Here is a 12,121-nt window from a genome sequence, read left to right as displayed (position 1 = left end):
CTGGTCAGAATGGAACGTGGTAATTGCGTATGTGCCGATAAAGACTCGCAAATCTTTTATAACCGTTCTAGCGTCAGCCGAGCGCTGGAGGCCTCATTATTTTAAGTGCTTTTCGTCTTGACTGTTAATAGGACGCAGGATGGGGTGTAGGCAGCGTTACGCTCTTTCTGACTGGTAGCCGGTAGCAAGGTTCGCTACTGCGATCCCTATTACAGTTTTCACAGTTGTTTGCATATATTTGGTGTTCTACACTCATTCCCGGCCACCAGAATACTGATTGTAATTCAGTCAGTGATTCCTTGATCTCTCTGTGCCTTAGACCCAAACCCATGTGTGCGTCTGCTATTAAAAATATTCTCCTGTTCATGTTTGGAATTACTCTGTCCCCCACTCCAGGGATTCGAGCAAAAGGAACGGAGTTTGCATCGATTATGTATGCATAATTGAGTGGATAGTTTACGGGTAGTGCTGCACAGTCGCCTTTTACGGTCGTTTTTACTGCCAGCATGGTTTCCCCGTCTATGTACTTATCTGTACGCTTTTTTGTGGCTACGGAAGCCGGTTTAGTTGCTTCCGCTTTGGCTGTATTAGCCAATGAATTCCCTGCAACGTGAACGCCATCACGTTGAAGACTCTGTGCGTGAATCACGTGAGCCTTTTGTAGTTCTTTGTGTAAAAGAGCTACTTGTTCCCAGAGCAATTTATGCTTTATTGTGGCACCTGTGTCATCTTTGTAGTCGTTTTCGATCCAACTCTGCAGTTTATTGTTGTAAGAGTTGACGCAGAAATGAGAATCGCACACTATAAGTGTCGGGAATTCGCGATCGGTATTTTCTAGCGCCATCTTAAATGCTACTAATTCAGCTCGTTGAGCCGAGCAATCTCCTAGAGATTGTGTTTTAGTGACCAATGGTCTAAATTTTCCTTTGTGCCAGCGACCTTTAACAATCGCGCACGCAGCACTGTAAGCTTGCTTACCCCCAACTGCGGGTTGTGCTGATCCGTCAGTATATATAATACTTCCGTATTCTTCGAGAGGCAGGATTTCAATTGGCAGAGGACATTCGTATTCATATTGTAAAAATTCCTGTGTTTTTAAGTTAGGATCAAATTCGTAAACTACGTCTGTTGCAGCAAGAGAATTAACCCACTGTATCCATCTCGGATGCAAAGCTTTAGCATTAGGAATGCTTGCTTTAGTTACCGCTTCTAAAGCCGGTATGGGTGTTACGATTATTATTCGTTTACCTTGTGCTAGGGGCTTTTCTTTCGCTACAGCAGTCTGAACCGCAGTTAGAATTTTCTCAGTTGAACTGAATTTTATTTCAGCCTTTGTGTACAAATGTGATTTGTAAGCTATTGGTACCTTTTCTCCCTCATTAGAGGTGAGGTACGTGAATCCGCATCTTCCTGGGATGACTCGGATTACAAGATCACGTGTGTTGTCACGTGTATCTAATTTTGTTTTTGCTAACATGTCTGTTTGCTGTGATCTCAAAATTTCTGTGTGTTTTTGAGTCCAATTGATTTGTTTAAAATCAGGTTTTATTAGTTCGTAGAGAGGTTTAACCCTCTCTGCGTAATTTAGGATGTAAGTTCTTCCGAAATTCAGAAAACCTAGTATTGATTGTAAATTCTTCAGCGTTTTTGGAGCTTGGAGTACAGCGCACTTCTCTAAGAAGTTGTCCGCTAGGCTTTTCCCTTCACTTGATAATTCGTACCCTAAAAACAGTACTGTCAGATGGGCAATTCGGGACTTTTTAAAGTTGAATTTGTAACCCTCTGCTGCGAACCCAAGTATAATGGTGTTCACTCTTTTCAAGTGAGTATCCAAGTCGTCGTCTGTGAGATAAATATCATCTACGTAAGATAATGCTTCATCATCATAGATTTGTAGTAACTCTGTTACCCTAGCTGAGAATAGTCCTGGGCTGTTCTTGAACCCCTGTGGGAGTCGACAGAATTTTTTCTGTGACCCAAATGCGGAGAAAGCGGTCAAATATCTGCTTTCTGGTGCAATGTTTTGACAAAAGAAGCCATTAGAAATGTCTAATATTGTTTTATATTTTTTCCTAACTATGTTATTCATTAGGGCTGCACTATGCGAGTTTTGTACTGCAAAAGTTTTGCAACATGTATTAAGATGTCTGTAGTCCAAAACTAGACGATATGAATTGTCTGGCTTGGAGACAGGAAACAAAGGATTGTTCATTTGAGAGGTGCATGTTTCAATCACCCCCTGATACTCAAGTTGATCTAAGATCTCCCTGACCTGTTTTTTAGCTTCTTGCTTTATGGGATACTGCCGTTGGGCAGTTGGTTCACTTTTTAGTTGGATGTTGTGAGGAGGTGAATCCTCATCCCATCCTACATGATTTTTATACAATGCAGGTGCCTGGGCTACTGCCCATTTCCTTGCATATGTATATTTTTTGTGAATCGGAATGTGATTCGAGAAGGCAGGCATAATCACTTCTTCGCCACGAGGGCACTCCCTGACAAACTCTGGGGGCCAATCTTTTTCAGCTAACAGAATATCATAGCCTTTTGAGAGCTTATCCCAAAATAGACCCTTAATTTTCCTAGTCTTATCACCCTCCATACGTAATGTTATTTCGTATATTTTATGGGGCTCGCTAAGTCTGGCGTCGGCAGTTTCAACTTGAATGAATTCATTCGTGTCCACTGTCTCCAGATGACTCATCAAGATCTTGCGCGCTATACTGATTTCTGCTGCACTGTCCAACATTGTCAATGCCCACTCCCCGTTTTTCAACTGTGTCCTCAGTATTCTCGGCATGGTTGTGTATTCTAATACTAGCTACCTTCTTTTTCTGAAATTGAGATTTTTTACTCTGAGCAGGTTCCTTGTCTTTGGACTTGGTGTGCTCTCCTGGGTCTGACCGTCCTCTTCTTTCCGAATTCTGTGGAAAAGATCGAGAGGGACGTGTATCAATACTTTGATATCTATCAGGTTTTTTTATATTATCCCTATTTCTAAGGTTATATCTTTTCTCAGAGGGCTCCCGCTGGGGAGACTGGCGTTCTCGAGTCGGAGTTCTTTCCCTCCGTCGAGGAGACCTTCCTCTGGACTGGAAAACTTTTTCCTTGGGAGTGGATTGTTTATTTCCATCCCAGCTCTTTTTAGGAGTGTTTGAATTATTTTTAATAAATAATTTTTCAGGATTTTCGAGCAGTTGGGGCTTAACTGGTTTTCCACCCAAGCTGTCTCTACCTAATTCTTCATAGCATTTTTCTATGATTTTTGCTAGCTCAACAGGATCTTTTATATCTGTTTCCTTCAACTTCTGGCGAATCGCCACAGATGCTGCTTCTCCCTTTATGTTGGCTAATAATATAGCCGTGACCTGCTTGAAGTCTTTCAGTAATTTCATACCTAGATTTAAAGCGGGCTCTGGACCGAATTCATTTTGAATCTGTTTTAGCACTTCTGGTATTACCGCCATAGACGGAACACTGTGTGTTTTTGTGTAAATGGAAGCAAAGACTGTACCCCAAGTGTCACAGTCCTCCACGTGTGGTGCGATTCCCATAGGAAGGCAGATGGTCAAGATTCTGTGTTTCTCAATAGGGGTAGTATCAGGAAATACTGCCTCTATTTGAGTGATTTTCTGGGCTAACCAGAAAGGAATTTGTTCCCGTTTTACGGGTGTTTTACCAAGACATGACTGTATGTTCTGTGGTGTAATTTTATTTGTATTCCCCTGATGAGGGGTCAGCTGTGGTGTATTAACAGCTGGCTGGACTGTTGCAGTCCGCATTACATATTGGACTAATTGCCTATATATTTTTATTAATGTGTTTAGCTGTACTAACAGCTCTTCCTTAGACATTTTTGCAATGTCAGGATGTGGTGTGTAGCTGGCTAGAACCGGCCACGTGGCTCCTGGTCTACCTAGTGGACCGAGCCTGGTAATGTGATCATTGTGTTTTAGGGCGCCATTAAACCAGAGCAGGTGCTCTTGAAATTTAAGAGGAATTTCAATCTCCTCGAAAGGAGCGTACTCTTCCGGAGGTTTCTCTATTTTGTAATAGTGAAACTCTTTTGTTATAGCGTTTACCGCTGGAAAGTTTATCCATGAATAGAATACCTCTGTCTGCCGATACTCGTGAGCCTCTATCACGAAAATTACTGTACCACCCTGAGGTGTCAGTCCGTTTACTATAAGTTTTGAAGTTATAGATTTTCTTAAATGTGCCGGGATGATTATTGCATCCGGGTCTGTGTATTCGGGACCTTGCTGAGTCGCATCTGCTGCGGCCCCAGTGGTTCCGTTATTTTCTGGCATTGTAAAAATGCGAGGTTTGCAGAGTAGGTCTCCAAGGAGACAAAGATTAGGTGCACAATATTTTGGAACACTGTATCCTTCAACGTTGAATAAACCAGAGCTTTACATAGGAATCTCTTCCTACTGAGTTCGGGCGGATTTTAACCTTTCACCCACTCCAGACTAGGCATGGGCGGAAAATCCGTTCCGCTCGCGGATTTTGCGGATTTTCGGGAAATCCGCAATCCGCGAGATTTGCGAATTTCCTGAAAAATCCGCAAATCCGCGAGCAGCGGATTTTGCTCGCACTGCTCGCACTGTTCGCGTGAGTTCGCGCCCCGCGAATAAGTGCGAAATTGCAGAAATACGATCTAAGCAAAACTGAAAGTAACTACTTACCAGGTTCAAAAGTTCAGGCACATCATTAGTAGCCATTTCCTGTAGTGCTTCCTGAGGGGCCCCTCCAGAGTTCAGTTGCCAGTTGCAACTATTATGTGACCCTGCTCTGAACCTCAGAATAGTTACACATATGCCACAAAGGTCCTGAATTACAGCTAAGGGAGACAAGCAGGAGCCAGGCTGGAAGTTAAAATCCATTAATCAGCCCCTAATTCATTATTGTCAGTTGGGGCAGGGCAGGTGTTGTAACTAATTTTGCAACAATGAAAGCACTTAGCAAGTGCAAAAGATCACTAATCAGGGCGCACTAAGGAAGCAGGTGCCAGCTAAAAAAATATTCTGTGACACATTAATCAGCCCCAAATTAATTCAGGTCACTTGAGGCAGGGAAGGTGTGCTTTGCTTTGCCGAAAATAATGTACACTGGACAACCAGAGGGTGTGGTGATGAAACAGAGGGTGGCATGGGTGGGCCAGAGGGTGGCATGAGTAGTCAGAGAGTGGCAGTGGTGACAGAGAGTGGCAGTGATGAAGAAGAGTGTCCCAAACAGGTTGGACACGTAGAAACAACAAGTTCGCAAAACTTGCGACCCGACAGGTAAGTTCGCAAATTGCGAAATTGTAAAAACCCTCGCGAACTGGCAGAAACACGGGCGAACACAAAAAAAAAAAAAAATCCGCAAATTCGCGGGAATTCGCGGATTTTGCGGATTGCGAGTTTGCAAATCCGCAAATTCGCGGATTGCCAATCCGCAAAATCCGCTCATGCCTACTCCAGACGTCTATTGGAGTATTTACGGGAGAAAGGGGTGTGAAATATGCACGACTGAGTTACTCTACAAGTCTTGCGTTAGTTTATCGCCTTACCAAACGTTGGGCGCCATGTAGTGTAGTTCCTAGTTTCCCACTAGGCCCTGCGCATTGGAATAACATAAACAGTAGTATCGACGTGGAACTGCTTATATTCCAGGCCTCCACTGACTATGCTAAACTTAATTGGGTTGTGTTACCAACTAGCTCAGAGGTCACTGGAAACTTTCTTCTCTGCATAGGAAGTGATCAGCTTCCTTGGCACAGACAAGAAGGGATTCAGTTTTCCAACAACCGTGCAACATGACAACTTTGCTCCTCAGATCAAGAGTCAATCTCTAGGGTCGTGTGAAACAATAGACATGTATTTCACTCAGTCAGTCTAGTGCAGTTTACTTTCACGAGATGTAGAGAATAGAGAGACGGGCGTGTATCAATAAAGGGTTAACATTTATTGAACAGTCTTTCTTCTCGTACAAGAGAAATGTATTGCCACAATTGCAATAATTGTTATTATAAAAAGTACGTACAGTAAGATAAGTATTGCGAAATAGAACTGTAAAAGCATTGATATGGTTTCTTAGCCATACAATGGTTTAAAAGTAATAAAACATATATATAGTCATATATACATTAGGCTAACATACTCAACTGGTGCTTCTAACTAAGCCTACCCCAGTGTGCCTGACCTAAGCCTAACACGTGAGAAGGGGAGCAAGTAAGTAGCTTTAAGTTAAGTTGGTTTTGCCAAGGTTTGTTTCAAGAATTCTCGTCTAAGGGTTTAGTCAACACCATACCTCTGAATAGAATGATGGAGGATTGGTATCTCCTTCAGGGGTCTCTCTCGATATCCCAGTCACCCGCGAGGGTAAACCGGAAACGCCGTGGCTGGATTTCTCTGCACGAGAAAGGCAGCGGCTTTCTTCAGCGCGTCGAGGAAGGAGGGGGGACAGCGTTCCGCGGGCAGCTGGAATCTGCTGGATGTCTTTGCAGAGGGACGTCTGTTCAGCTCCTTAAGCGTACTGCACCATAGTTCGCGCTGTAGCGGCGATAATGGTAATCAGCAGCTTCACCACCACAGGATAGCAGGCTGCAGCGACAGAGTGCTAGATTTACCAACACAGGGTCATGAAGGCAGCCAGCATCAGTAGCTCGCAGCTCACAACAGCTCCTAACCGGGCAACAGGCTCGCATTGCTTAAGGCAACGTTGGTAATATTTATACCTGACAGGTGCCGGGTTTGACGAAAGTTTGCTGGACATAAGACGTCAATTAAAGATGTCACTAGGAAGTGATAGTTATCAGTTGCTCATTAGAGTTCCATTACTAATCAAAACATAGCAAGCGGGGATTTCCAGGTTTGCTAAGTTTTTATCTTGTTGAAGAACTCGAAGTGTTATCTAGGAATATCAGATAGTGACTACTGCTCTGTCATTGCACTAATTGGTCGCAAAGGAAGTGGCAGAGAGTCATGCTGGAATGTGGCTCTGTTCGTGTGAGGCCAGAGATGACTTTTCAGAAAATCGCACTTGAACGGTTATGCCAATATAGGGAATAAATGGATTTATAGCCGAATAGGGGCATAAGGTCACAGTATCGATCAGGAACCTAGATAAACACGCAACAGTAGTAGAGAGCAAGTAGTAGAGTGAGTAGTAGAGAGCAGTAGAGAGTGAGTAGTAGAGAGTACTAAAGAGTGAGTAGTAGAGAGTAGTAGAGAGTGAGTAGTAGAGAGTAGTAGAGAGTGAGTAGTAGAGTGAGTAGTAGAGACTAGTAGAGAGAGTGGTAGAGTGAGTAGTAGAGAGTAGTAGAGAGAGAGTAGTAGAGAGTGAGTAGTAGAGAGTAGTAGAGAGTGAGTAGTAGAGAGTGAGTAGTAGAAAGAGAGTAGTAGAGTGAGTAGTAGAGAGTAGTAGAGAGTGAGAAGTAGAGAGTGAGTAGTAGAGAGTAGTAGTGAATGGTAAAGAGTGAGTAGTAGAGAGAGAGTAGTAGAGAGTGACTAGTAGAGAGTAGTAGATAGTGAGTAGTAGGGAGTAGTGAGTAGCGAGTAGTAGGGAGTGAGTAGTAGAGAGAGAGTAGTAGAGCGTAGTAGAGTAGTAGAGAATGAGTAGTAGAGAGTGAGTATTTGAGAGTAGTGGAGTAGGAGAGAGTAAGTAGTAGAGAGTAGTTTAGAATATTCCAAAGTTTGGCACATCACCACTTGCACAATGAGTCCAATCAAATCATATCACTTAGAGTCCTTATTGAAGTGCTGAATCTTGGTGTATATTCAAATGCTTTTATTTTCCTTAAGTTTGTGTACCACAGCCAGCCGAAACGTTTCGTTCTGTACAACAGAACTTCTTCAGGGTATTCTTATTTCCTTCAAGTTATGTCGGTATCCTGTTGTCATATAACTAGATATTTCTTCCAAATGTTAGACGAGATGTAAGTACATTCTTATTCAAAGTGACTAGGTATCAATTCTACCCACACAATTCGGGCAGACTTGAGTAATTTATAGCATCCTCAAAGTCAGTCTAGGACATGATTATCCAAATCCAAATGTTTCTCAAGAAAAGTCATTTTCAATCGTTCGGAATATCGGTGTTTGGGCAGATATGACCCAGGGACCCCCAGTATGCAAGGGGAATTAGTCCCCCCTCTGCAAACGTGCCAGTGGCCTGCATTGCAGAGAGGTGTAAAAAGGGTGTGGCCTCATTACACCTCTCTGCAATGCAGCCCCCTGGCGCATACTGGAGGCTCCTGGTGGGCTAGTTGGCCCCCAGGGACCCCCAGTATGCAAGGGGAATTAGTTCCCCCTCTGCAAACGCGGAAGGGGTTGCGTTGCAGACAGTTGTACCAAGGGGCATAGCCTCATTACACCTCTGCAATGCAGCCCCCTGGCGCATACTGGAGGTTCCAGGTGGGCTAGTTGGCCCCCAGGGGCCCCCAGTAGGCAAGGGGAATTAGTTTCCCCTCTTCAAACATGCACGGGGGCTGCGTTGCAGAGAAGTGTAAAAAGGGTCGTGGCTTCATTACACCTCTCTGCAATGCAGTCCCCTGGCGCATACTGGAGATTCCTGGTGGGCTTTCAGGTCTTATATAGTTAGGAATTAGCATTAAAAAAACTTTGAAATTCACTGAAAAAACCATAGGTTTCACACCAGTTATAGTTAGGAATTAGCATTTAAAAAACCTATGAAATTCACTGAAAAAACCATAGGTTTCACACCAGTTATAGTTAGGAATTAGCATTTAAAAAACCTATTAAATTCACTGAAAAAACCATAGGTTTCACACCAGGTATAGTTAGCTGGAAATTTTACTGACATAAAACCACTGAAATTCCACGTTATAGTTAGTTGGACTCACTATAACTTGCGCGTGTAATGCACTGCTCATGACGTCACAAATTACATCACTCATGACATGGTCAGTGACATCACTCATGACATCACTGATGACACCATCCTTGTGACAGAGTGACAGACCTCCTTTCACTGTAACCCTTGAAACACATATTCAAAAATAGAAACTAAAATTTTCAAAAAAAAGGAGATACCCATACCACTTACAACAACCAATTCAGTAATTCCACCATTTATATACACATCCACTAATTCACCAACAGTTCTATATAGTCACTCATACATATACTCACTCATCATATGTAGTGATACACCTATACATCCTGCAACACATCGACAGTCTTCCAAAAGTTGCTCACACACATACTCACATATGCAAATAAACTATTGATCATCCATTTATTTGCATATACAGCTATACAAGCACTACCACCTTACTTCAAAGGAAACTTACACATACTTACTCTCTTAAACAATCACTTATAGAAACACATACTTATTTAAACAGGAACTCTTACAATCTCTCACTCTCACATATACTCACTTATATACATCAATACTCACATATACCTGATTAAAACATATGTAGTTACTGATAAAGACACTAGTGAGACAGTCATTCACTCACTAACACACACATATACACACTCATCCATCCATACAGTCCTGCACATATGCCGTCTTCCAAACACATACATACAGTGAGTCAGTCATTGATGCATCTATGTGCTAAGTAATATCCCTACCAAGCCATACAGACACTCATACTGATACTTAAAAAAGCATCTAATAACCCATATACACACACATGTAGCTACTCACCAACCTATGCAGCCACTTATACACAAAGTGAAACACTGATACAAACATTTAAATATTTAAACAATATTCGCTAATATATGTATTCACTAAAATACACTTAATAAGCCAGTTAACCAATCAATTTTTTTTTAAAAAACATCCATTAAGACATTTACTTAAACATTTATTCTTCCATTGACCTTTACATATACATATATAAAACATATTTATTTTTCAGACAGGCACACATTCACTGGATGGTGTCATCAGTGATGTCATGAGTGATGTCACTGACCATGTCATGAGTGATGTAATATGTGACGTCATCAGCAGTGCATTACACGCGCAAGTTATAGTGAGTCCAACTAACTATAACGTGGAATTTCAATAGTTTTATGTCAGTAAAATTTCCAGCTAACTATCACTGGTGTGAAACCTGTGGTTTTATAAGTGAATATATATATATATATATATATATATATATATATATATATATATATATATATATATATATATATATTACCTACTGGCGGTCGCCAGTAGGTAGTTATAGTTAGGATTATTTTGTATAGAAATTTTCCTCAAATTTGCCTTGCGGCGCTCTGCTCCTACCCTGAAAGTTTGGGGGGGATTCGTCAAGCGGGGGCCGAGATAAAAGGGGGGTCCCAAAACGTGTTTTCCCCATGTTAATTTCCATAGGGCGGTTGGACTCACTTTTAGCCCGAACGGCTGTATGGATTTCCACCAAACTTGGCAAAATTGTAGGGACTGGTAGCCCGATGTGCCTTTGCTATGTCTCAAGATATGTGGTCCAGTGGTTTTTGAGTAATTTAGGTTACAAAAACTATATATATCTAAAAGCGCGCCCCGGTACGCGCTCGTGGGAACGCTCCAGCGTGCTACGCGAGTACGCGAGCGGAAAGCTGATTGGCTCTCGGGTGTCTGTCAACATTCCAAACAGTCCGGAGCGGCCGCCATATTGTGTCTCGGTAGGATCGAGACAAAAGAGGTGGCAAAAACAAAGGGGGAAATGATCAAAAGGGGGCAGGGTAGACCCCCCTGACCCTCTAGGTTTGATGTGGGGGCTATAAAAGGGCCCCGCCGGGCAAAAAAAAATAATATTTTTTTTTCCGATTTGTGTGGTGGGAGCGCCCGGTACGCGCAACAGGGAGCGCACGGGGGAGCGCACGGGGGAGCGTACCATGGGGAAAAAAATGACAGATTTTTTGAAAAAGTAGCATTTTTTTTATAAATTGGAGGTAGTTCTAAAAAGAACTGTTTTTTTATTCTTTTTGTTGTTTTATATTTTTTTTATTGTTTTTTGGAACATTTTGTACTTTTTTTGGCTTTTATGAACAACTTTATATATTTTTTGTTATTTTTATGGGGACAAACAAAAAACAGGGAATTGTAAACGGCTCAACTGGAGCAAAAAAACCAGGAAAAAATTAAGGTTTTTTTGGGGCACTCATGGTTGTCACCAGCACGGTTGATGAGCTTAATGCTTTGCTCACCATACGTAATTGTTTTCCCACAAAATATACATACGATTTTGTATTGTCCAAACTTGGGTTGTATGTTTGGGACCATCTCCCTTGCCTCCGGACCCGATGGACTGGGTTGCTTACTTTGGGAGGTGCTGGGAGAAAATTGAGGAGGGTTCCTGGCCATTTCTTGGACCTCTGCCCTAGCATAGTTGTTAGGGTGCCGACGTTGCATGTGGCGAATCATGGAGTTGTTGCCAAAAGAGTACTTTTTGTTAGGGTTCCCCCTTGAAAGTACAGTGCCACAGATTAGAGAAGTAACCTTTGGCGCATTTACTTTCTTGAGGTCCTTTGGGATTGAAAAAAACTCCCAGACTATGTGCTCCTTTGGCTTATAGGTGGGAGTATCTTCATGCAGGAACATCCTCCTCTCCTCCTCCTCCTCCTCCTCCTCCTCTTCATCTCCACCACTGTGGTGGTCCTTGTGGTGGTGGTGATGGTGGTGGTGGCTGAGATGCTCCTGCTGCTGCTGCTACTGTAGCCATTTTTCAGACAAATAGGTACAGATAGGTCTTTCAACAGGTCTTCTTCACTCAAAGTACAAAGTGAGAATGAGGAAAATAGGTGGGGGCTTTCATCATTTGGAAAACAAAACTGTCCTGAACCAATGAAAAGTGTTATTTTCAGGTCACATGACTCGGGCTTTCATCATTTGGAAACCAAAACTGTTCTGAACTAATGAAAAGTGTTATTTTCAGGTCACATGACCCGACGCGCTTATGCTACACGACCCGGGGCACTCCGGGGCGCGCCCCGGTGCGCTTACGTAGCGCGTTCGTATGTGCGTGGGTGCTTCCGGGTGCGCTTACACCATGTCTATCACGCGGACGCGACTACGCGATACGACACAATGATGTTTTCGTACGCGGCAATAGCGCTAGCGGGACGGTCCCCGGTACGCACACCGGGGTGCGCCAGCCGACTGCGCTTAC

The sequence above is a fragment of the Lissotriton vulgaris genome, chromosome 12 (assembly GCF_964263255.1).
Source record: "Lissotriton vulgaris chromosome 12, aLisVul1.2, whole genome shotgun sequence".
In the NCBI taxonomy this organism is placed as follows: domain Eukaryota; kingdom Metazoa; phylum Chordata; class Amphibia; order Caudata; family Salamandridae; genus Lissotriton; species Lissotriton vulgaris.
Note: the sequence above shows the minus strand (reverse complement) of the source record.